This window comes from Crocodylus siamensis, chromosome 1 (assembly GCF_052110815.1).
Source record: "Crocodylus siamensis isolate JL-2025a chromosome 1, ASM5211081v1, whole genome shotgun sequence".
NCBI classification, from domain to species: Eukaryota; Metazoa; Chordata; order Crocodylia; family Crocodylidae; genus Crocodylus; species Crocodylus siamensis.
This window is the reverse complement of record NC_143395.1, coordinates 175,816,518-175,843,134: the sequence shown is the minus strand read 5'-3', so window position 1 is coordinate 175,843,134 and position 26,617 is coordinate 175,816,518.

Sequence of the window (26,617 nt, the reverse complement as noted above, 5' to 3'; positions counted from 1 at the left end):
TATGAGTGACATGGGTCTTGCCTGAAAGCTGGATCAGGCCCACAGACATGCTCTACATGCATGTGGGCCAGTCTAGTGTAGTGCCACTTGCAGCATGTGCTGCACACTTCATGCATCGCACACTCTGGACAGGCCCTGCCTGCCACATGTAATGTGTGCTCCAGACCGACCCCACATGTACCCTGGCCCAGACCAGCATACCATGCACAGTACACACAAAACAGGCCCCACGTGCCACATGTGGGGCTGGTCTGGGGTTGGGTTCAGTGCATACAGCATACACATTGGTCAGGGACATGCTGCATGTGGTGTGCAGGTTGAGTCCAAGACCCACGGGCAGCACTGCAGACTGGGTAATAAAGGTTCCCAGGACACATCATTAACACCCCTGTTTGCTGCAGTGATGATTTTGCACCTCCAAACCTTGGGAGCAGGGAATGGCAGATGAGATGAGATATGTTATTGCTTGTTGTTGTGTATCTTAATCCAAGCTTCTATTCAAATACAGTAAAATCTAACTAATTTTTTAGTCTAACTATTTTTTTAAGGGGTTTGATCAGGATGACCAATTATTCATAAGTAACTGTGTAACAGTAGTTAGCCATTTTCAACTTTTGAGATACTTTTCATGTATTTTGCATGTTGTATTGAGACACAGTACAGATCGATTGTTGATATTTATAATGGAGAAAGAGGCACATTAAAAAAAAAACCTGAGTGCAAATAACACACTCTTTGACATACTATTTAAATTTAATAATGCAGTTTCTTTCTACAAATATCCAGAGGAGTCACTGTATAAGAATTACATGATTATGATGAAGTATACTAATCAACACTTTTTCCTTGCACTCTTACCTATGCTCACCACCAAAATAGAAACTAGTTCTTCAAATGGTTGATCACCTGGGATCCTGGTTTTCTCTGATTAAAAACTGCAAATTCTCGGATTAAAAACCCAAATTCTGTGACAAAAATTAAAGGCCTCCTAGAGCCCCCCTCAGTGCTGCTGGTGCCCCGCACTCACCCCCACAGTCTCAACAGCCCTCCTGATGCCCTCACAACAGCCCCTCAGACCAACAGACATGCAGACACAGACAGTGACACAGTGGCGGCGGGAGGTTTTGTAGGCAGTGGCCGTCATGGACGGCCACTGCTGCTTACCTGTGGGGCCGCCTGTGCCAGTGGTGACTGCTGCTGCCTACAAAACCTCCTGTTGCCGCTGCAGAGCTGTGCGTGGAGCTGTGATTTACATTGATTTAAATCAGTAGGATTGGCAAGGATTCAGTGTCCTGACTAATAAGACCACAGTGAGGTGCTGTCCTAGTGATTTAGTAACCTGAGTTGATTGCATCTCAAAAGAGACAGTTTTGAGAGGAAAACAATAAAAGGGAGGCAGGCTCCACTAGCTTGTAGGTCCCTGTGTTGGATGCTCTGATTTTTAGGCCTGACTGTAGCACAAGTTTACTGTCACTGAGCAAATCACTAATTTTGTAGGTTTGTCTACACTTGAGATTGTAATCTTGTAATCTAAAACATCTTGGGCTTTGATAGGCACTCTAGCCCTGGTAGCGCGCAGATCAGCATGGACTGATTTTACCTCCTGCCCTCCCCCTCCCCCGAAAAGTAGAATAGATTAGCTCACACCAAGCTCTATGCTGCTACATCTAGGCTATTTCCTGTATCTGAGCTAGCTCATTTAAAGCTAGCATGAGTACCTCCACAATGTACTGCAAACAGACCCACAGATTCACTCTCTGTGAAATAGAAATTATGACCTTTGTCCCTCCCTATAAAGGGCTTTCTCTTCTACAAATGGAAAGTGGTTGGCCTTTGTAACAACTTTTACAGAGTATTTTGTTTGAAAGGTGCAGTAAAATTTTACTTCATCTTTGGGCTTATGGTCGTATAGAAGTGGATCATATACTGTGCCCGTGCTCCTCCTGAAAGATAGGAGGAAGCTGCATCAACATCAGTCATTCTGTGTTGGTGCAACTAAATTTACCTCCTGGGAATGCTGCACAGAAAGAAATGTTTGAATGGCTTTGATCAAGTCTGTAAGGTTTAACTGGGTTGTGGTTGTATGGCCTTTTGGCACTCTCTCTTGATCTAAACTGTAGGTGCAGAGCTATCTGTCTCTCATAGATATCTGTTCATTTTCTAATTGGGTCTCTTAAGACTGAAGTGACCTTCCATCAGCTGCCTTCCCCCCTTGTGGATCTCAGTCCTTTCTATCTTAAACCTTTAGCATCATCACCTACAAAACTCAAAAACTCACTTAAAATAATAGAACTGATAGTTAATAGACTTGGAATAGTAGGTTTGTATATATAGAAATGAACACAGAACTATCATAACATGCACTTATTGGTTCTCTGAACCCTGCTAGCTGGTGGGCTACTTTGTCAGCCAGGTAGTGCTCCAGGTTGCTTTTGCTCAGGGCTTGTCTTTCATTACCTTAACCAGTCTTGCTGCCCCTCGTGGTTGTGTCTTAGCCAATTTCTCCAGCATACCACCATCCTTGGGCTTCTTCCCCAGCTGATTTCTGTTCCCCTTCCCAGACCCCCATATACTATGTCCAGGGATCCCCCTGCAGGTTTTTCATTGACCCCAGATCTCCCTTGCCTACTCCCCTACATAAGAGGCAGAAAGCCTTGTATGTAATTTCATGTAGGAGGCAGGCATGTGACTATAACTACATGTCCAAGCTTTAAAGGCCTTGAAGCCTACAAGAGGCACCTCAGGGCTAATGCTCAGTTTCATGTTTCAATCCTAACTTGTGTTGTCCATTTGGGTCCTGACCCTGGGAACAGTTTCACATAGGCCTGTGCCTACATGGCACTCCCATGAAGTTCAGAGAAACCTGTGTTACAACTTTAGGCTGTAAATCTTTCAGGGCAAGGGCTGCATCTTCTTATATATCTGTACAGCTCTTAGCATGCTGAATGCTGCTGATGTATAAATATGTAACTAATAACTTTGCATATTTTTTGATGGCTGATATAGCTCAGAGGATGAGAGCGCTGATTAGCCAGGGTGCTGTGTATTTTTAATTGCTCTATAGGTGTATTGTCCCCTCCTGTGTGTTTAGATGTAAAAAAAAAAGGCACAACTGGCCAGTAGTTTGTCAAAGGGCAAGAGATGATGTAATCGTTTCAATTAGGCAGAAGTCAAAAAGCAAACTTCTCAAACCAGGGGTGTCATCCATCCTGTGCAGCTCCCAACAAGTCCAGAAATTTGGCAATGGGGGAATGGTGGTAGAATCCCACCTGCAGCAATGGAGGAGTGGTAACAGTGCCAGAGTCATAGCTTTGGCTATTAACAGCGCCACCATGCCCTTGCTGCCAGATTTCCAGACATGTGGGGAGCTCTGTGGGCTGAATGACATGGCGCCATGCACTGGACCATGCTGGTGCATAGGGTCTCTCAGTGCCTAAGTTTGGCATATGGGGTCAGGCCACCATTAGATCCAGTGTGCACACTTGGGCTAGCACCCTGCATTGCACCTGCAGACCAGTGCCATGCTGGATCTGGTCTGTGGACTGGCTCCATATCACATATTCAGCCCTTGGAGCCAGCTAGGTTGAGTAACGCTGTTCCAAACCAAACTCTTCCTTATTTTGAGGGTCATAGGGGAGGGTTTAAAATAGAAATCCCTGCATCTAGGCTGGTTTCTCTGATTTTGACTTTTTAAAAAAAATAGTTTTGGATCCAGCAAAATGTCTGCCTTCTGGTACTGGTTTTGACAAACAGGACTAGATTTAATTTTAAAAAAGGTACAAATATTGCTCTCCAAAAATTTGGGAGACCTGTTTGTAAGACTTTGGGCCAGCTGAACTCTAAATGCTTGGACTTTGGACCAGATTCTTATTGATAATATTTCTGGCATATTCCCAGCTTCAGTCTTCTGATGATTCAGCAGTTTCATCTGTTCTACATTAAATACAGGGCATCTTTTGTGGCTAAGGGGACTGTGAAAAAGGGGAGCTGTAATTGTGTGCAGCCAGTGTTATGCTCAGATTTGGTTTTATTACCTTCCTGTTTAGAGGTGAGGACAGAGTAAACAAAAACTGTATTATTGGGTACTACAAGTAGACTGTTATATTGAGTAACACTCCAAATAGTTGGTTTTAATCTATTTTCATCCCTAGCATATGCCTTTTCTTTTGGAAAACCAGTTACAAACTGTTGCTGGGTATTTTGTAGCCATAAGTTTAGTGTCTCCTCTCCACGGAAGCTGAATATGTGGGGGCCCAAGGGCCCTGGCTCCCCTTGGAAAGAGGGCTGTCACCTGAAATGTGTAAAACTTTCCACATATCCAGCATCTTGGTTCCCAGCCCCCACCCCCTGGGTAAAAATAAAAGTTGGTACCTATGTCTTTCCCTGTCTGTCTCTCTTCTTTCTAGGGGTTTTTCCTTCTACTTCTGCATAGATTTTGGTGAGGTGACATCTGTTTGTTTTTCCTTTGCCAGGATCCTTCAGACGTCTTGGAGCACTGAGGATTTTCCTTTGACTACAGGAACAGCTATGCCTTGACCAGGCTTGCCCTCTGGGCAGGTAGGCTATGAGGGGCATTATGGGGGCTAAACCATTACCTGGTGCAAGCCCTTTCTAAATGTTAGGTTCACTTGGTCATGCACTGTCCATTGTTTCAGCTGAGGAAGACCCTGAAAGCAGAATACCGTGAATTGCATCAGTGCTTCTCCACAGTTGGTCTGTAGAGGATACAGTTGTGTGGTATAAAGCATTCCTCCATCGGAGCTGAGCTCACAGTCTTTGCCTCACTTTCAGGTGCTGAGAAATGAGAGGTCAGAAATCAAACACAGGTCTCCTCCAGAGCTGTCTTACCACAAGGCCACAACTCGGTCAGTACCGTGCGTTTTAAAAGGAAGCATTGCAAATAGTTCAGATGGGATGCAGGAATCTGACTAGGACATAAAAGGGAAATGGGGAAACTATCTATGTTAGCTAAGGCAACCATCAGTGATCTTTACTAACTTGACAATGCTTTATTCTATTTTAAAAATAAGAAACTGACACCTAGGAAAGCTAGTGGAAGAGGCAGCTCTGTGTGAAGCACAAATGGGCAGTGACCTTAAATTCTTCCCTTGGTTACATCTGTGTAGCTGTTGACAACCAAAATAGCCAGAATGGCTCTCTACAGCTTCAGAAGCAGAAGTACCAGCTTTGTGGTTACACCCAGTCACAGGTAGGTACCTGGCAGTTTAGACTACCTAAGGCAAAGGCAGCCGGATGTGATGCCACTCACACCCAGCCCTGGCATGCTATTGACTACAGGAACTGCTATGCTTTAGCAATGCTCTCTGGGCAGGTAGGCTATTGGGGACATTGTGGGGGCCAAACCATTACCTGATGTGATCTAATGGAGTTAAACTTGGATTTAATGTTTATTTTTATAGAGCACACGAGGTTCACTAGAAGCCATCAGACCATTTCCAGTATATCTTACTAGTAGGGATAGAGGAGCAATGATGTTTAACCAGGCACCCAGGGTTTCTTGCGATCCTTTCAAGGGTGCCACAGGGTGTCACGCACTGTTAGCACTGTTCAATGTGCATACATGATTTACAAGAAAAACTCAGGGATTTCAAATAGGAATTCATAATGTTAAAAACAGTCTGACCTGTTATGGTCTTTCTGACTTCTTTGCAGCAGAAGATTTGCTTGAATGTTTCCACTCAGGAAATGAGTGAAAAATAAGAGTTGGCATTTTCCAAGGGGTTTAGTGAAGAGTGTTTTGAGTTGAAAAGGTTGAGAGCCACTGGGTTAGAGTGCTGTTATAGCCTTGATAGCTCAGGAAATGTCCCAAAAGTGAGGGATTTTTGTGATGGCTTTTATTGAATTAATTGTACAGCTAGGAGAGAGGTTGATCCAACAAATATATCACAAAAAACCCTTGCCTCTCAGATAACTTAATATATATTTCCTACCGAAAAAAAAGCATTGTAGAAGACTACTATTAAGGTTGCAAAGTCAAGCATTTAAAAATAAAGAGATGCCAGACTTCAGGTTGCCTGAGCATCCATAATATGACCCCCTACTGTACATTATGATAGTGTCTTTAATTACATAATTATATACAATCTCTACACAGGACCTTTGTCTCATTCATTGCACAGGATGCATGGTGTGAAATTACTGATGGGTTATTCAGTATTTTGTTTCTCATTGTTCATCATGTTGCCCATATTTTATCTACTGCCAACTATCTGAACCATGCTCTGCAGACAAAATAATTCCTTTTCTCATAGACCAAGGGTAGGCAACGTTTTTTGGCTGGAGTGCCGAAAAAGCCATAATGTCTACCTTGAAAGGTGCCAGAGTGCTGGCATATCAGAAAAACAAAACAAGTGGGGAGGAGTACATAGCAGGACACATTGCATATTAGTGTTATAAGGTCTCTCTCTCTCTATATAATGAAACTATTGTTGTATGTAAAGTAAATACTGGGGCCAGGGCCCACTGGCAGCATGGGGCTGGGGCCAGGCCTGCCGGTAGCATCACAATGGGGCAGGGGCTGTCGGCAGCACTGGGATGGGGCCAGAGCCCCAGCTCCATCCCCATGCTGCCGATGGCCCCAGCCCAGGAGCAGCACTGGGCCAGGGCTTGCAGCGGCGGCAGCAATGGCCTGCCAGCAGCACGTGGCTGGGCTCACCGGCAGTGTTGGGATGGGCACGGGCCCCACATCCCGGCACTGGCACTGGGCTGGGGCCTGTGTTGGTGCTGGCTGGGACCAGTGCTGTTGACGGCCCTGGCCCAGCGGTGGTACTGGGCTGGGGTGGGTGGCAGCGGTGGTGTCGGTCAGGGCGAGGCCTGCTGGCAGCACGTGGCTGGGGCTGGACCTGGGACCCACAGCAGCAGTGGGGTCGGGCCCGGGGCCTGCGGTGACGGGGGTCCGGGGGCCGGACCTGGACTGGAGGCTGGGGCAACAGGGGGGCCAGACCCGGGCCTGGGCCTTCGGCATACTTGTCATAGGTTGCTGACCCCTGTCATAGACTATGATGCTTCCATCTCCAGTCTCCAAGGACTTCACAAACATTAATTCATGCATTATCAAAGTCAGAGGGTGAGATTATTCCAATTTTTTAACAGTGAGAGGTGAGGCACAGAGAGACCAGATGACTCTTTACTGCTTTTGTACCCTGCTGGTCCAGCTTTTCATAGATTCATAGATTCATAGATGCTAGGGTCGGAAGGGACCTCAATAGATCATCGAGTCCGACCCCCTGCATAAGCAGGAAAGAGTGCCGGGCCTACATTACCCCAGCTAGATACACATCCAACCTTCTCTTGAATACCCCCAGGGTAGGGGAGAGCACCACCTCCCTTGGGAGCCCGTTCCAGACCTTGGCCACTCGAACTGTGAAGAAGTTCCTCCTAATTTCTAATCTAAATCTGCTCTCCTCCAGCTTGTGGCCATTATTTCTTGTAACCCCCAGGGGCGCCTTGGTGAATAAATACTCACCAATTCCCTTCTGTGCCCCCCTGACGAACTTATAGGCAGCCACCAGGTCGCCTCTCAACCTTCTCTTGCGGAGGCTGAAAAGGTCCAGTTCCTCTAATCTCTCCTCATAGGGCTTGGCCTGCAGGCCCTTAACCATACGAGTGGCCCTTCTCTGGACCCTCTCCAGGTTATCCGCATCTTTCTTGAAGTGCGGCGCCCAGAACTGCACGCAGTACTCCAGCTGCGGTCTGACCAGCGCCCGATAGAGGGGAAGCATCACCTCCTTGGACCTATTTGTCATGCATCTGCTGATGCACGATAAAGTGCCATTGGCTTTTCTGATGGTTTCGTCACACTGCCGACTCATGTTCATCTTGGAGTCCACTAGGACTCCAAGATCCCTTTCCACTTCCGTGCCACCCAGCAGGTCATTTCCTAGGCTGTAGGTGTGCTGGACATTTTTCCTCCCTAGATGCAGCACTTTGCATTTCTCCTTGTTGAACTGCATTCTGTTGTTTTCTGCCCACTTGTCTAACCTGTCCAGGTCTGCTTGCAGCTGTTCCCTGCCCTCCGGCATGTCCACTTCGCCCCATAGCTTAGTGTCATCTGCAAACTTGGACAGAGTACATTTCACCCCCTCGTCCAAGTCGCTGACGAAGACATTAAAGAGTATCGGTCCAAGCACCGAGCCCTGCGGGACCCCACTGCCCACACTCTTCCAGGTCGAAACCGACCCATCCACCACAACTCTCTGGGTGCGACCCTCCAGCCAATTCTCCACCCACCGGACTGTGCAGTCATCCAAGTCACAGCCCCTTAACTTGTTCACCAGTATGGGGTGGGATACCGTGTCAAAGGCCTTCCTGAAGTCCAAGTATACGACATCCACCCCTCCTCCTGCGTCGAGGCGTTTTGTGACCTGGTCATAAAAAGAGACTAGATTGGTCAGGCACGATCTACCTGCCACGAACCCGTGCTGGTTTCCCCTCAGCATAATTTGTCCTGCCGGGCTCTCACAAATCCCATTTATCCCATTTGCATTTGGGTCAGATGGGTTTTTCCTCCATGCTAAACAGAGAAGCTCTCCAGTGCCCAGCTCACCCTGGTCCACAGCATGTGGGAATAACAAGGATAGGGGATGTCTTTCTCAACTCCTGTATCCCTGAGCTGGAGCATGTGCTTAGTTGCCCTGTGTGGACTATGCATACACACTCTTCTCATGTGCCACAGCTGTGAGGGGCTCAAGTATGGGCTGGGTGGATGGACTCTTTGGATATTTTGGCTGCTGAAAATGAAGTCCAGTCTTCCAAAGATGTAGATCTTGGCCAAGTTTGGGTATTTTTTCACTGGGAGATCAAAAGGTGCTTCCCTGCTAGAATTCAAGCCACTGAACCAGAGATGGGGGTGCCAGAACATTTCAAAGAAGAGTTCTCAGAATATCTTAACACGGGCAAAACAAAGTTTTATTTCCTAGCCTAGTTTAGCCAAAATGCGTTGAACCATTTTGGCTAAAAATTTCCAAATATTTTCAGACTCTGCCATACCACACTATAGAAAACTTCAGCCTAAAGAGTAAAGTTTCACAGAGTTACAAGCAAGTGAAAACAAAGTCTTGCAATGGGGAGTAATTGGCAGTCTGAATAACATGCAGTGCTACCACCCCTGCCTATCATATATCATTCTTTATGTTAGATCAACCTAATGAACAGAATTACAGCAAGGTTTATTTGGCCCTTTTAAACAACATTGTTTATAATACCAAGTGTATCTACTCAGAATACAATTTTTTTTCTGCTAAAAATAAATGTGAATAAACAAGACTGACGTGCATTTAAGCTGCACGTGTTAAGTGCATTGCACTGTTTAATGTAAACACACCCTAGAAAAGATGTCTTTGGCCTTATCTGGAAGCAAGAAGTTCATATCTGATTTGTCTTGTAGATAGAAATAGTTCTGCCGAAATCAAAGGGACACGACAAAGCTAAGTAAGTTTCCTGACTACATCTATTGTGGAAACTGAGTTACACTAACAGCACCTAGGCATTCAGCACAACTTCATTTGCATAACAGGCAAGTCTTACAAACAGTGTACACACTGTGTCCTCACCAATTAAGCTTCCTTTTTTGTCTTTCGCTCTTCTTCGTTGGTTGTTCATAAAAAGAAGAAAGTTTTCCCCTCCACCCTTGGTGTTACAAAGACAAGCTGCTAATGAAGGAGTGATGAATGGTCTGATTGTGTTACTGTTTGTATAGTTTTACCTTCATTTGCATCAGTACCAGGCACAGATCCCAAGACTCATTTTTCAGTTTTTGGTGCTCTTCTACATCCCCCACCCCTGCCTCCACTGGGCTCAAACAAACACATTCATTATGAGATTCAGGAACACAGAATAAGATTATTTCCTTTCTCTTCCCACACTACTACATGAAAATATAGATCATTAGATCTCCCCTGTCTGAAATTACAGGTTGATTTTTACACTCTGATACCTGTTGGAGAATACATTCATCTCCATGTCTTTTCTTGGCAGTATTTAATGCATCATATCAACATTTGCATCCACTTACTGTTCCAGGGAGTAGAACCATTATTTATTACCTATTTCCATCAGTGCCTGCTCTATGTATAATACTGCAGAAAAACAGAAAAGACCACACAGTCCCTGCCTCAAGAACTCACAGAGAAGAAGCCAAAAAATGCAAAGCTTTGGTGCACAGGTTCACACTACAGCAAACTGTGTTTGCTACGGCAATCTCTTTGAAGCAGCAGATGAGCTTCTACCTTCTCCAGCTTGTAGTTCACAAGCCATTCATCATTTCTGGAGCTCTCTCTGGTTCTTCCCATTTTTTCTGTCATCTGAATTTTTATCAAGCATCAAAAAACAACAGTTTTTAAAAAAAGCAAAGCAAAGAATGCAGTTCTTTGTTTTCCGTATTTGCTGGGGAACAAGCCTCACTTCATTGAATGCCAGGGAGAGGATAATGCAATTGCCCATTAGGCTTGTTTGCATCTTTTTCCAGGATGACAGCTTAAGTCTGCTAGCTACAGATGGCCTTTGAAAACCGACAACACTTGCTGTTATGCCAGTGTATGACTTCATCGATGTGACTCTGCATGTGACTGCAGCTTTCTTCCTCTTCTGCTTACAGAGACTGTTTCACAGTCTCCAATTCACTGGCACAAGAATAGCAAGAGGGTCGCTTTGCATAAAGGAATAAACAGCTTGAAATTGCTCTGCTGCTTGTAGGAAACATTTGAAGCAGTAAAAGCATGTTGCTAAAATGTGTTTGTTTGGGTTTCTTACCCCCCAATTTGAAGTTAACTTGGATGAACCTAATGCATGTTTGTAACTGGAATGCTGTTTAAATTCGACTTTTTCATTTCAGTCTGTCCATGTACGATTTTCTACAGTGCCCAGTACTTATCTGAGTGCTTTCCATTAGATCTGCATGAGTGAATTCCCAGTGTACTTCATGGAGTTCTTTGTTCTTCTTTTCCCCTTCATTATAGGAAGTACTACCTTAGGCACATGCAAAGAAACCGTGTAACAGCAGTTCTTGGTCTTGCTAGACTCTAGGCACCCACTGGAAAATGCCAGCTCTTACCTTTACTTGTTTTTTGACTACAGAAAAATAATAGAGCAATTTTTCTGTTGCAAAGAGCTCAGAAAGGCCACAACAGGTGAAAATGTTTTTGACCCTAGGGATTCCTGTGTGAAATCTCTGGTTTTATCTTGTGAATCATGTAGGAGTTTGCACACTTAACCGTGCTAATATTGTGTGGCCTCCTGCAGCTGAGAATCACTGCTTTATAAAAATGCATTATTCTGCTGAAGATAGCAAGCTTTCTCAGAGGAGGCCCTGTAGAGCCAGCCACTGTATTAATCAAATCTCCTGTGGAAGCTTGTTCTGCAGCTGAACACACTTGATAAAGAAATGTTTTATTACCATCACTCAATACAGTTTGCTCCCATACAGTGTCTCAGACAGACAGGGTTGTATGTGGGCCAGCGGTACTGGATGTTTTAAAAATTTACCAGCTCTTCTCAGCAGAGGACAGTTTTCTGTGCCTTATTGCTTTATGTGCCTTATAAAGCTTTAACTGCCTGAGTTTTCATTTGTATACTGGGTGTCTGCTACTGACTGAATTCTTTTGGAATATTTCAGCCAAAACATTTCAGCTATATCAAAGAAGGCAAGGGCAAAATTGGGGGAACACATTGCTTCTCCATGTTAAAAACACTCAGACCTTTTCTTTAGAAGGCTCTTTTGTGTCCCCATGCTTTGGAGTAGGCACTTGACATTTAACAAAAAGTAACAGGTCAGGGCTGTTTTTTGCCATCTTGGTGAAAATCCACCCACATTTGGTCAAGTTATAACATTTGAAAAATCTCAGTTTACACATGCTGAGTTGAGATAGATATACTAGAGCTCCCAGCTAGAATCCCTGAAGAGTTGTCTTCTTCGAGCATGATCACACCTTTTGCAGCTCCTTTGAGTAATCCAGATGGTACAAGTACCTTTCCCACAGAGCAACTGGAGCTTTCTCCAGACCGGGGCTACAGGTGAAACCAGACTTCCCCTGTAGTACCTGCTCTTAGCTGTTCCTGGTAGTTGGGCTAGATCTGGGAACAGAGATGGAGACTTTCTAGGTGAGGAAGATGGTTGCTGAAGGAGGAACAAGGACAGGTTTCCCTCACTTTATATTGTACACTTGTTCCTGGAAAACAGCACATAACTTGAATTGGCATAAAGGGAACTTACTTTACAATGTAACAAAATAGGGATGCGTTCCAAGGCCTTGACTGTACTGACCCCCAGACCCATTTCTACCACTTCTGCAAGACAATTTTGGTATTCCCCAACAGCAGACAGTACACACAAGCACAGGGTGGTGGTAAACGTTACCATAATGAGGATGGCAACTACAAAAACACGTGTTGCAGACAATGAGCGAGGAGCACAGAATCACACAGGAGGCTATATTTTGGTGCACATCACTCCCACATTACACTGCACAAAGCAGCTGACTGCAGGCTTCCATCACACCTATCACATAAGAGTGAATTTACCTCGCATATAACGAATTTTTGGTATTAAAGGGTCATTGCATAAGAGCAAATTTGCACATACAGAACCTGCATAAAGCGAGGGAAACCTGTAAAGGGACAGAGGTGGTGCTGGAGCTTGGAGAGGTTAGAAGGGACATGGTGAAACAGGTTGTGGGGAATAAGTATGAGCATTTGAGCTCACTGGAAAACATGTCCCTTCAGAGCCTGAAAGGGAACCCATATTTCCAAAGTCTCTTTATTCCTCTGCTCCCATAGTATTTATCCTTTTTGTATTTATCAACATGGAGGATGACAAGCTGTTGCTGCTGTTGTCAGTCCATTAGAACAAGTGGCAGATGCAGCACAGCACTCAAAAGATAGGGAATGGCATAATTAAGTTTTGCCTGTGCACCCTTAATTTGGCTACCTTGAGAACACACACACACGTGTATATGTGTGTATGTCTGTGTGTGCGTGTGTGTGAAATATGTGTACTATGTACATACAAATAAGATGATAGTCTTTACATACTACTGTTTTTTTCCCCATGGGACCTTTACCTCATATTGTACAAGCTGGACAGTGGCCACTTAATGAGCAGATAGTCAATACTGTTTTGTTCTCATTGTTTATATGTGGCTTACTGCTTTATTTAATGTACCCTGCCTTGGAGGCAAAATTATTGATTTCCTTCTGGGCTTTTCTGTAGCATTCATCGCTAGAGTGATGCCTCATAAATATTAATAAACTGATTCTTTTCACAGTGCCTTTGTTTGTTGAGGGAGTATTATCATTTCCCTTTTAATATAAGAACAGAGGTGCATAAAGATTAAGGACAAGATTATTCACCAGTTTTGGGGGACCAGCTGTCATACCTAAGGACATGAGTTGTCAGAGTAGGTTGCCTTATGTAGCACTTCATGTCCTAGGCACAGCTCTCATTCATTCGGTTGCAGTGTAAGTGCTCAGCACTACTTCCAGCTTGGCCTCATGGTCTGGAGCTGGCCAGTCAGAACCTGGAGAACGCACACCAAGGGTACAGGCCAAGCATAGATTTGCAGCAGCTTCAAGGCGGGTGGAGGGGAGCTGCTGCTCTAAAGTGCGCAGCAGCTGTCATGCTGTAGCTGCTGAATCTGCAGGAGCTTGTAGCCGTACCAGTGACCCAAATCGCCTTTGCTTTGAGCTTGGATATAGCAGGGTTAAAGTCAGAGCACTTTCACCACTCTGGAATTGCTACAGGCTCACGCAGAGGTAATATTTGTTATGTAAGAGCTGCAGGATGGTTCCCCCTATATTTTTGAAGCTGCATATTTTTTAATATATTTGTCCATACCCCTGAGTGATAGCTTGTGAAGGGTTTAGTTTAAGTGATATGCCTAGCATCATGTGAGCAGAGGCAGGGATAGGACCTAATCCATCACAACAGCCTTTACCTGCCTCAGCATAAGCACATTCTTTCTCTTTGTGCAGTGCCAGGCCTTGTTCACTTCATGCCTTCCAACTTTCACCAGGTCCCAGCAAAAACACCCTTTTTCACTGCAAAACCCTGATTCAGTCACAGATTGGGTGGAAAGAATAGGATACAGCTATCTCCACAGTAACTAAAGCTGATATCTTAATGTGTACACACTACCAAGAGGCTGAATTAAGGTTGCAGAGGCAGCCTTATTTCTGGCACTTTCTAACTTTAGACTGCTTGACTTTGCAACCCTCATGTTCTTTTGTGCTAAGTTGGTGAATGTGCATGTGTAATAGAGATTCATGGGAAGGAAAACTGAGGAATGTGACAATAGATGACATGCAGGCACAAATCTTAGCAGCTTTTGAAAATCCTCCCTGCAGTCTCTAACCATTGTTATTAGCAGGGTTTTCCATTTGCTGCGAAAAAACACAAATTTTCTCATTTTAAGGAGAAAGATTGCAGATTTTCTCTTTTAAAGGAGAAAAACACAGATTTTCCTCCTTTAAAGGAGAAAAACACAGGAAACTGCAGGTTTTCTCTTGCAGGCTGTCAGTCTTCCAGCCTGCGAGTTGCTGCTTAGCACTGGGGGGAGTGAAGAAGAGCAATTGGAGGCAGGAGGCACCATATATGTGTGCATGCACACATGCATGTGGCCAACAGCGTACAGGGCCAGCGGGCTGCAGGTTGGGAGTGAGGGGCATCAGCAGGGCCAGGGGGCTGTGGGTTGGGAGTGGCAGGCTCTGGCAGGGATGGGGGGCTGCCAGTTGGGAATGAAGGGCATCAGCAAGGGCTGCTCAGTGCCACAAAGCAGCAAAGGGACAGCCAAAGCTGCACCCACATTCTGGTGAATGCAAGAGGTGGGGGAGCTCTGATTTTCCATGATTAAAAAAAATAGACACCAAAATATACAGGTATTTAGAATGTATTTATTATAATGATTCAGGCACTGGTAGGCTTCCAAATTGCTTTAAAATGGTAAACATATCAATAAAACTGTTAAACTGATACCTACATATATATAGTGGTGTTTCATTTTGATTGAGGAAAATTGGGGTTTTTTAATCAGAGAATTTGGAATTTTTTTTGTAAATGGGAGCATTTTGGATTTTTTAACAGAAAAAATCAGGATCCCTGCTGATTAGAAGGGCAATGTTTGTACATGCCGAGCCCAGGATATGTTTGTTCCAGGATAAACACAGGCACAACTTATCCAGGGACAACTGCAATGTCTGTTCCTAGCTTAAAAATACTTTTTTTATGCATAACAGCAGTCCAACAAACTTGAAAAGGGGTGGGTGACCCCAAAACATTTGAGAACCATTGCTATGAACAAAACCAGGCAGGAAACATCTCTGTTCATAACTGAATTGAGAATCTGGTGCAGAATGCTTTTTTTAATTATATTTTTTACTTATCCTCTATAGACCATCATGCTAACACGCCAAAAATTCATATTATAAAGAGTGGTTCTTGACCACAGATCAAACTAGGTTTTATGCACTGTGTGCATTAAACATGTTACCAGTCTGACTCATGGCTTCTAGCTGCAGCCAGGTCCCGAGGGTGGTGTCTGAGAAGCTTTGTCCAAGTGGAATTTCTAGGAGACATTGTGACCATTGAGAGCAGGAGCAGCCTATGCAGGTGACTGGGACTAAGATTGGTTAGGCAAAGAGAATGAGTGGGACAAAGACATGGGTCTGGTCTAGTCCTGGGTGTGGCAAAGGTAGGGTGTGATGGGGCACAATCAGTCAAGTTTGGGTGCAATAGGCAGAAAACTCTGCACCCACTGGCCACATCTACACTTGTGCTTTAATGTGCATAATGCACGTTAAAGCGTTACAAGAAAACCATGCTCTTTAGCCAATGTGTATTAAAATAGGCTAATGCACATTTTTCTAATACTTCACAGTGGAGGTACTAGATTTAATGCACATTACCTAAAGTGCATTAATGAACTTGTAGACACGCCCACTATGGCATGCTTCCCTCGGGAGCCTGGAATGGTACCCAAGATTTCTGAATCTCAGTGTAGCAGGGCACTAAGTTGCCTGCTACTTGGAGAGCAGAGATAAGGACCCAGGTGCAGGTTGCTGGGACAACCGGTTAATGAGGGTAGTGACTCACATCTGGCTGGTCAGCTGACTGGAAGGGGCAGGGCCTGGTGTCTATATAAATCACAAGCCTGAGACCAGGGGGGAGTTGGCTGCTGGCTGCCAAGGGAAAGGAGCCCCGCCTAAGTAAGTAAAGAGGAGAGGCTGAACTGCACAAGCAGGCTGATACTGGGGGAGAGATGGAGCAGTTAGAATTTATGTTATAGCCCGGGGGCTTATGTTTTGTCTTTGCTGTTTACACCAGAGGTTTGGGTGAGGCTATTAGGGGTTGGAGGAGGCCTCATAGGGGACCCACAGCAGTGTGGGAATCCCAGCCCCAGAGAGGGGGCACTGAGTGCCCAGGGAGGCGCAGAGAGAGAGAGACAGGGTTGTGGAGAGCCTGAGCACCCAGGGAGGCGCAGAGAGAGAGACAGGGCTGCGGAGAGCCCGAGTGCCCGGGGAGGCACAGAGAGAGAGACCAAACAACATCAGTTACATCTGCGAGGCTTGGGGCGTGGTAAAAGGGTGGTTGAAGCCACGCATAGCCCATGAGGCCGGGGTGTACCGAGACACACCCATTACTGATCGAGGCCAGGGTACAGCAGAAAACCGTGTCCAAGAGGATGGAGAGGCAGCCTCCCTATTATACGATAATGTCAAAGACATGCCAGGTGAGACTTGAGGGTGCTTTGAGGCAAACTTGGCATGGTAAGGGGGCGCTAGGGGAGATCACGGCCACCCCTAGGATGCTGCCCCATTACACTCAGCATTCCAACATTGTGAGCCAGTGCTGGAAAGACCCACTTGCCTGGCTCAGTGTCAGCCTTTGGGATGGGTTCCATGGCAGAAGAAGTCATATGAGAGGATTCCATGATTTTAGGAAGTTTGAAAACAAAAGTTGATAGAAGTTTCTTCTTCTCCTTGTGTCTACACCACCACATAGTAGATTATAACCTGTCATTATGATCAGTTACTTTTGTTAGCTCAAATGGCCAACATCTGCATGCTAGATCTAAAGGTTGCAAAGATGCTGATGGACCTGTAGGTATGCCAGTATGATGTCAACATTCTGAGTTTTTGTATTTCTCCAGTCTGCCTTTCTTAAAACTTTGTAAAATAAATGCCAGGAAAAAATGACATGGAAAGTGCATTAGTAACATGTTGAAGTTGAGCACTCATATGGAGCAATTCCTGACTCTTCTGGTACAAATTATATGATTACATACTGTTTTGCAGATGAATTAGGCTTGTGTAGTAAAGAAAGCTTTTGTCTGTTAGAGTCTTGCCTCATTTGATTCAGGAGTGGGAAGAGGCATAACAAATGAGGAAGGAAATTTCAGGAAGATGAAGGCTGCTACCAAGCTCTTTTTTTACAGGTGGCCACTCTGTGTTTCTCACTCTTGGGGGGTGAGCCTCATGTTTGATTTGCAGAATAGCTGAGTAGTCACAACTACAACTAGAGTCAATGGAATAGGTGCTTGAAAATTATAAAATATGTATATTAAGTGCTCTAAAAAATCAAATCCTGGGTGCATCGAATTTGGCACTCTAAATCAGTGGATATGTTACCATCAGCCTCTGTGCCTCACAGCTTCCATTTGTAAAATGTGGTTAACGCGGCCTTGCTTCATAGCATGTTATATAGATGGACTTATTAATGTAAAGGGCTTAGATATGGTGGTGATATGTAGCATAGAAAAACTCACATGGAAACTAAAATTTTCTCTCTAAAGTCCTTTTCAAATAGAAAACAGTAAATAAGGCATGGGACCATGTATTGAATAACAATAAGAAAGCAGAGCACTGAATAGTTGCTCATCAACAGAACACCATCCATTCTGCTCATTGGATGTGGCAAGAGATGCATAGAAAATAGGATGCGATTATGTAGTTAAAGAAATTGTCATCATGCAAACAGACAGAGGGCTGAATTAAGGAGAACTTGATTTTTGCAAGCAGAATGTTTTGGGTTTTTTCAAATGTAGTTTCATGTGTATAATTTAATTTAAATTGCTGAGACTTGCTGATGACAACAAAACTTATTGGTGACATGCATCACCAAATACTGGTTTCCTTTCTGCTGACTCTTGAACTACCCAGCGTGCTTCCCCCTGAGTCATCATGCTGCAGTAGACTGAGTCTCTAATGCTTCCATTTCTCACTGGGCTGAGGTCCACAAATCCATTACACAGTGTTTCTCAGCCCATGGGCTACAACCCAAAAGCAGGTTGCAAGAATATATAAAAGGGTTGTGGACAAATTTAAAAAATGGGTTCTCCCAGGTGTGGGGAGGGGCTGGGTGTGTTGGGATATGGGGGTGGAGAGGAGGCAAGCTGCTTCTTGCAGGTGGAAACTCTGCCAGCCTTCAAGGGAAAAGCCATGGTTCCCCATGTTCTTTTATTTTTAAAAGAATCCATTTGTAGCCCGGGTACACCCAGGGGATGTGCCCTGTCCTCTGATGACAGTGGTGATGGTCAGGCAGGGTGCTGAGGAAGGGGTCAGCTACTAGAGAGACTTTCCTCCCCTCTCTATAGAGCTAGGCTGAAACCAAGTACTTTAACTATGTACAATTTATTACAAGAATAAATACAGACACTTAATAGAATATTTACAAGGCTTAACATATAATACTATAACATATAATACTGTAACTATAACTTAACATATAATACTATATATAATATTCCACAATTCACATATAATACCAAATATGAGCCAAATACCTTACAACCTATATAACACAATTAACACGTAAGAATATTAATGTGTATAACCCAAGCTAATTAACACTACTATTTCTTTAAACCTTCACAAATAACAATACCATTATACACATTGAGGCATTAAAACACATAAACCATATAACCCCCCCTTAAAGAATAGCCTGAGCTATATAGCCCTTAACACAACAACCTCAAAATAGGGGGTGCACTGAGCACCTCCCCGAGGGGTTTTCCTGAAGCCTCTCCCCTTTAGGGCCCTGGGATGTGGACATGCCCCTCCCACAATGGAGGGTGGAAGTGGCAGACCCTCCTCATTTGTGTTGGCCTCCCCTGAGGGGCCAGCTTCCCCGGAAACCAGTGCTTTCTCTTTGGAGAAGTCAAGGCTCATCCCCTGGTGGCTGATTCTGCAAGATCCTCTTCCTAGTGGCGCCTTCGGCTCTCCTCTATGGCCTGACACCCTGCACTGGGCACCCAGGGGTCTCTCTCTTGCAAGCTCTGACTCCCCGGTCTCACACTGGGGGTTCTCCCCTTTCCCGGGCCTGGCTCTGGGCACTGGGGCTCTTTTAGTTAAAGGTGGAGCCGCACTGCAGAGTTCCAGTCACTTGGCCTAGTGCCGGGGCTAACATGAGGAGCCGTGAGGTGCTTCCAAGGCAGTTCTCCATGCTCCAACCAGCACACTGGGTGAGGCCCGAGCAGCCACGAGCTGCTTCCAGGGCTATCTCTCCATGTGCCAATCTGCACACCAACTGCCCAGCTGCTTGCCGGGTTTGCAGGCTCAAGCCGCCTCGTGTGGCTCCTAGAGCCTGATCCCCATCTCCCAATTCATGCACCACTGAAGCTCAAGCAGGGTCCCGAGGATGGCCATCTCTGGAGCTCATCTCTCCTCGCTGTCCCTTGTCGTCTCCCCCCCAGCGTGCCTAACACGCTCCCCTTTTATACTCTTCATGGGCTCCACCCCCGAAGTTCTCCGGACCTGGCTGGTGCAGTTCCAGTCCAGGTCCAGCTGCTCTTTGCCCCCTCCTTTTGGAAAAGGGTGTGGCATTGCTTCCCTTGTGCTGCCTCCGGATTGGTGGCCAGGCTCCACCAATCGAACAGCAGACCCTTGAGCCTGGGACTCAACCCAAGCCCCCAAAACGTAAGCCTGCTACATGTTTTTAAAGTTTGTTGATCCATTTTTAAAGTTTTGCAATCCTTTCATATATTCTTGTGACCCACTTTTTGGGTCGTGGCCCGCAGGTTGAGAAACACTACAGAAAGCCAAGTCCAGGCAAGCACTAGCTTACCCATCCCCTTTAGCATGAAAAATTGGGCATGAAAATTCTGGCAAACCATGAAAACATCAGGCCAACTTAAATAGATAAATGTGATCAGTTGTTTGTAAGGTGAGTGTGACAGGGCCCCTTCAGTCCCCATTACAGGGAAGAAGGGGACAGGGAGGAACCAGGGAGACTGGTGTCCACACCCCTAGAAGCAGTATAAGAGGAGAGCCTGAGTAGCAAGGCAGGCAGAAGGGCTCTGGCTGTGGAAAAGGCAAGAGCTCAGGCTGCAGCAAGCTGCAAGAAGAGATCCAGGAGGACGGGGGTAAGTGTGCAGGAAATAGAGGCAGACCTGATGAGCCCCAGAGAAGGTCAGCTGGGTGTTGGGCCTATTCACAAGGACTTAGAAATATGATTAGCCTGGGGGAGAAGAACCCAGAAGACTTACCAGAATAAGCAATGATCAAACCTAAGCGGTGACGGACTAGAGGGACCAGCAAAAGCCTCAAACCCTGTCAAACTAGACATTCCTTCTGTCTAGCTACTTGCTCGCTGAGTAAAATCAAGACATGACAGGCAAGATTAACATGTACACCTATGGGGAAGGGCTGGTAAGGGTGCAGCAGGAAATGCAAGCAGCAACACTCTGGAAGGTAGGGGAAGGTGTGAACTGCTAGGGTGAGTACCAGCACCTCATTTCAAAAGCAGTGCTAGTGAGGTTGATCAGTATTACAAGTACGATCCCTCTGCACCTAACAGACTCAGGCCAAAGACTTCTTGTGGCGAGTGATTGGGGAACACAGATCTGTTTTATGTAGTTATCTGTTTTATGTAGTTATCTGGGATTTAGTTCCTGAGATCAGATGTCTGGAAAAGGGGAACTGATTTTTCCCTAGGGTTACAGTGAAGCTTTATGGAAAGCTGAGGCTCTTTGGAGTCATCAGAAAAGCTGATTTATAGTTCTGGCTCCTGCCAGACACTACAGAAATGATATATGTCAAGCAATAACTTGAAGCTGTCCTGGAAGTACAACAGAAGCAAATAACCACTTTGCAAATAATAGCTGGAGCCTAAGCAATGTGATGCAAAGTCAGTAGCTGTTCTTAATTGCTTCAGAGCTATCCTAGTCATGGCAAGATTATCATTATCACTTGTCAGCATATTGGTTCAGGACCTTTGGAGTCACTGGGGAGATATAGGACCAGCAACGTGATCCTGTGGCAAATGCACCACGTCCAGATCTGGATGTCCTCTTGGCAGAGCACAGTTGACTTGTCTTCCATCATAGCTACAGTTCTGATTGACCTGTCTTGGAAGGTCTGTACTGTTTCTTGGGAGAAGCAGATCTGGCCCTGGATGGGGGAATGTGAAAGGGCATAGTTACTGGCTTGTGTTTGTGGAGTTATATATTCTAGAGCTCCCAATGGGCCCAAATGGAGAGGTACATGGACTGGTGGACACGGAGTAGAATTCTGGGGGACTTTTTTAATGAAACCCAGGCATTTTCCTACTGAGAGAGAAGTCCTTAAAGTTCCTCTTGGATTCGCATTTAAAGGAAGAAGAGTGGGGAGGAGATGAGCTCATACTGCCCACAGATAGGCTAAAAAGAAATACATCTCCAAAGGGGACTACGTCCCCTTCTGGATATGAGTGTACTGTAGTGTTCCCCTTACTCTGGAGGATGGAGTACCTCTGATTTCTTTTTGGTCTCAGTGATGGCTGATAGCCGGTGCTACCTTCCCCCTGTCTAGCCATGCCCATAGCTCAGTTACACAGAACAGTATGTACTCTACCAGGAGGAGGTCAGTGGAAGAAGAAGCTAAGTTCACTGGTTTAGTTGGTACAAGAGACTGATCTCTCTCTTTTTCTTTTATCCTGCAATGACTGCAGAGATGAGCCTTTGGAAAAGGTGGGGGAGAACAGCAGCTGACAGCGATATAAACAATCCAGGCTGAATTTAAAATAGGCAGGTATACAAGCCTGCTAGAAATGAGAAAATCAAGCCCCACTAACATCCTCCTCCCATACTCCCTCTGGGAGGCGTGAGATAGACATGACATTGAGATTCCATCTCTACTCAGACCAGCTACTGGTGAGAAGATCAAGCTGAGCAGTGAGTTGTTTTCTGTCTCGGCTCTACTCCTGGAAACGGAGATGAGACTGGTTAGTGAGTTTAGAGCCCACATGGATTGCAGGGTCCCGAAGATGATGGGTCTCAAGGTTTATGTTCTTTGTTTGTTTTTGAGACTAGCTCTGGAGGCAGTTATGGAGAGACTCGCCAATCACAGTGTATTGTCTTTGACTGATTTGGGCTGTGTATTAATAACTCAGCTGTGGGCCGTTTGGTTTGAAGTTTGGTGGTAAGAGATAATTCACCACTCAGACAAGGAGCAAGCCTCCCGCAGCACTAACCAAGCCTTGTTCCAGAACTAAATATGGTGGCATCAGTGTTGATGATATTGTAGGCACCCAAGCAATTGCCTTCTCCTTGATGGGTATGGGAAAGGATACTACTTTGAAACCAAGCATTTTATCAAAGGACTGACTTGAATCAAAACTCTGGAAATGAAAGCAAGCAAAAACAAGGGACCCTAGCTGAAAGTCACATCTGTTAAATCTCTGGATTGAGTTCAACCAAGATATAGATCCAAATGCCTCTGAACTTTGGAGAAATTTGCCTCTGATGCTAAAGTTTCCGTCTCTCATCCCAGTGTCTGTACGTATCACTTTTTGCCCTCCATCAAACTGTTAAAAAAGACTGGTAGGTTTTTTTCTGATTCCAGTTTTCTATTTCTAATCAATAAATGAAACCAGGAGCTAGGTAATAGCAGATATGAGCAAAGTGATTTTTAAGACTGCTCTTTAAGGGAAAATGAAGTTTCTACTCTAAATCCTATTGCTCATTTAGAAATATGGTTCCATGTCATCCTGAGCCCTGAAACTGATGGTTAGAGCCCTGCTTTTTCCATGTGGTATTGTCTTCCTGTTTACGCTGGGATGTCAGATATGGAACTGATGAATAAGGTTGAAACATCCATATTGTCCAGTTACAGCCAAGATCAGACGTGATATAAACCAGTGTTTCTCAATCTTCTAAGTAGCAAGTACCCCCTAACTTCTGAAAATGTTAATAAGTACCCCAACATTCAATTTTCTAGGGGATTTTATATTTACAGACTAAGGTATGCCATATGTTGGAAGAAGCACTGTGTATGTAAGGCTGTGATATGACAGATGTCTGATCTGGTGTGGGCAGGGTTGCCATCTTTTACAGCAGAAGTGCACAACTCAAGTATATACCTGGGCTAGAGGTGATGTTGGCCAAAGCTAGGAGGGCTGAACATCAGATTATTACTGGCGAATTTAAAGTGCTGCGCAGTATGCGGTGCACCACATTTTTTACCATAGTCTTGAGAGAAGGAAGGGGCAAGAGAGAGAGGAAAAGAGGGTGAGAGAGAGTGTGTTGGGGTACCCATGTACCTTCTGCCTGTGTCTCCCGTACCCCCAGGGGTACGCGTACCACAGGTTGAGAAACTATGATATAAACAGCTTTCATTCTGCTTGCATAGCTGGAGTCGCATCCATACTTGCTTTGTTTGTCCCATACTATAGGATTGCATGTACCCCTATTTCTGTGTAGAGCGTAGCCACTAGAAAAGGAGGAACCATCTCATTTACATACTCACTTACATAAATTTCCTGTCTCTCCTTTGTAATTTCTGTCTAATGGACGCAGGCTGTCTCTGTGGAAATTTACAGGGAAGAAGTAGATCACACCTCTGTGAAAATGCAGGAAAGAAAAGCTACCAGATCCAATAGAAATTGACTGATTTCCTGCTTTGTTCTTACCAATTCATGCTGTTTCTGTTTCATATTCTTACGTTGCTGAGTAACACTGTCCTCTGCAAACAAAAACAACTATGGAGCTGAATGTGTATAGAATATAATGAGGAGGACGCTTTTAGTCAGGATATAGTGGCTTCCCAGATGATTGCAAGGCAAAGCAAGTCCTTTGCCTTGGTAGAAGCCTCAGAGATGCTTCTTTAGCAGAATATTTGGAAAGCTTTGCTCCCACATCTTTTTTTAAAAAGGTACAAAATAGCATGAGAGTAATCTACAGCAGTGATTTGAAGTGGTACAGTTTGTGGTGATATTGTAGCATTTTGAGCTATTACTGAAAATATAAAGTAGAATTGTGTTGACTCATCATATCTGATTGCTTCTTGATGACACTGGACAGGGACACAGTGAGTCTATTGCTGAGAGAAAAGAAAAATGAGCCAAATTCTTTTCTGTTAAATTGATTTAAGTTCAAGGTTACTGTACTGTAGGGTAACACTGTGGCAGAGAGGATTCTGTTCCAATAATTTTAATAAAAGTTTTGCTCCCCATTCATTTTCTATCCAGATCTCTATCTTGGTCAAGTCACAGGATGGGAGATGCAACTCGGAAGAAGAAAATGACATACAAGCAGAGGCACTGACATGTGATAAGGTCACCAGTCATATAGGAAGGACTACATTCCCATTCAGTTTTAGAGATATAAACCCACTGGAAACTATGAAGATTTCAGGACTATAATAAAGAGCAGAATTTTGTCCCACTGGTGAAATGATGGAGCATCCTTCCTGTAGGAAAAATGCTTAGTCACAAAGCTGGAGATCAATAGACTTGGCTTCAGTTCCCAGTTGGCAGTGCTTGGCTAATACTTGCATTGCATGATACAAACTAATGGAGGTACTTCTGTTTCAAAATCCCAAAGCTTATATATTCAGTAAAATGAAAAACTGCCAGTGGTAATCTTTTAGCACGCTGATGGCTAGACACATATATACTTGGGAGGATTCTCATTGGCCTGGAATCTTACTTGATATCAACAGGGGTCTTGTAGTCTTAATTTGCTACCCCTAACTAGGCCTGATGAGCTCTAACTAATGAATAAATAGGACGAATGACTAAGAATTAGCTCTATAATTTATCTTCCTTTGGTTTTCACGCTACTTTTGAGCCTGACAAGCTCTAAAGGTTTTGCTGCTGCATTTCAGTTTGACAATCAACACTATATTTTATTAAAAGTTTAGGTGTCATAATTTTGTTTCTGTATTTTGTGCTCAGCTGTAGTATCAAAACTGGGTGAGATAATCCATGTGCTTCCTTGCTCTCTGGTAATCTGAGTAGGATTTTTCACAGGGGTGCAGATCAGAAGAAACTGGGGACTGCCCTGTCAGGTTAGTGTGTGGGGAGAAATAAATTAATTGTAAGGGTATAGACACTAATAGGATTAGGGTTGTTCTCCATTATCATGAACAGATGGGACACTGGATGCTCTAGCAGGTTTATTCTGTATTTCTACACTGGATCTTCAAAGTGGATCCAGATAATGGGAGAAGTACTGCTTTCACAGCAGGACAATTTAAAGTGATGGTTTTTACTGGTGTAGTGCATCTGCCATATTTGGGAGCCAGTATTACATGGCTTGCCTATCTTGGCCAGCTTGTTATACCTGGATGGTATCATGGGGCACATCTACACAAGATGCTAGAAGTGCAGTAGACTAATTTTGCTCACTAGCACAGCAGGGTCTAGATAGCAGCTAACCTGTGATGTGGTGGCTAGAGTACTGTGTTGGGAAGTCAGAGAGACCACATGGGTTGATAGTAAGTTGATGTTCACGATCACTAATATTTAAAAAAAAAATGAAATGTATTTGCAAAACAACATTCTGGTTCATTGTTCACCTCACTTAGCAATGAAAAAGGAAACTCATTAATGTAAAATAAAGAATAAATCAACGCGGCTCATAGGAAACTTTGTAACAAATGGGATGAGGTTTTTTTAATTTTGTTTTTAAATAAAGAAAACCACACCATTGATTCAAAACAAGGGTGTAAGAGCTGAAACAGGAAGCAGAAGTAAGTTGAGCATGATTGGGGTAGTTAAGCATCTATGAGCAAAATCAGCCAGTTAGATCCAAAAGCCAAATACAAAGTCTATTGAAATCAGTGGAAAGAATCTTTGACATCACTGGGACTATGTATGTTGCAAAATTGCAGAATCAGAAACTTGCATTTTGATGGCGCTTTATATTATCTATTTAGAGTTGAATACTTGATGTTTAATAGCTAACTAGCATGTGAAGACTGTAGTTGAACTAATTCATAATTGTTATAATGCTAATCTCTTTGTACAGATGCTTATGCTTTAATTTTTAACCTTGTGTGGGAGGGTGGTTCCGAGGTAGCCACCCCTCCCTGCGTCGGGACCGCCTCCCGCTGGCTAAGGGTCTCTCACCTGTGGTCGCACGCGTCCGACTCGCCTGCCACGACTTTGATTGTAATCCAGTTTAGTTTTAGAATGTCCGGCATGTGCCAGCCCAGAAGTGAGACTCCTCCCGTTCACAGGGTCCTGTCGATGAGGGCTCCGCCTCCCCTACACCCTCGCCCGTACTGCCGGGATGTTGACCACCGATCTGGGCCGGTCACTCGTCAGCATAACGCTCAACACGTCCATAAAAGAAATGCAAAGGTCAACACAAAGTTCACAGCCAGGGATTCCCTAGAGCGAGGGAGC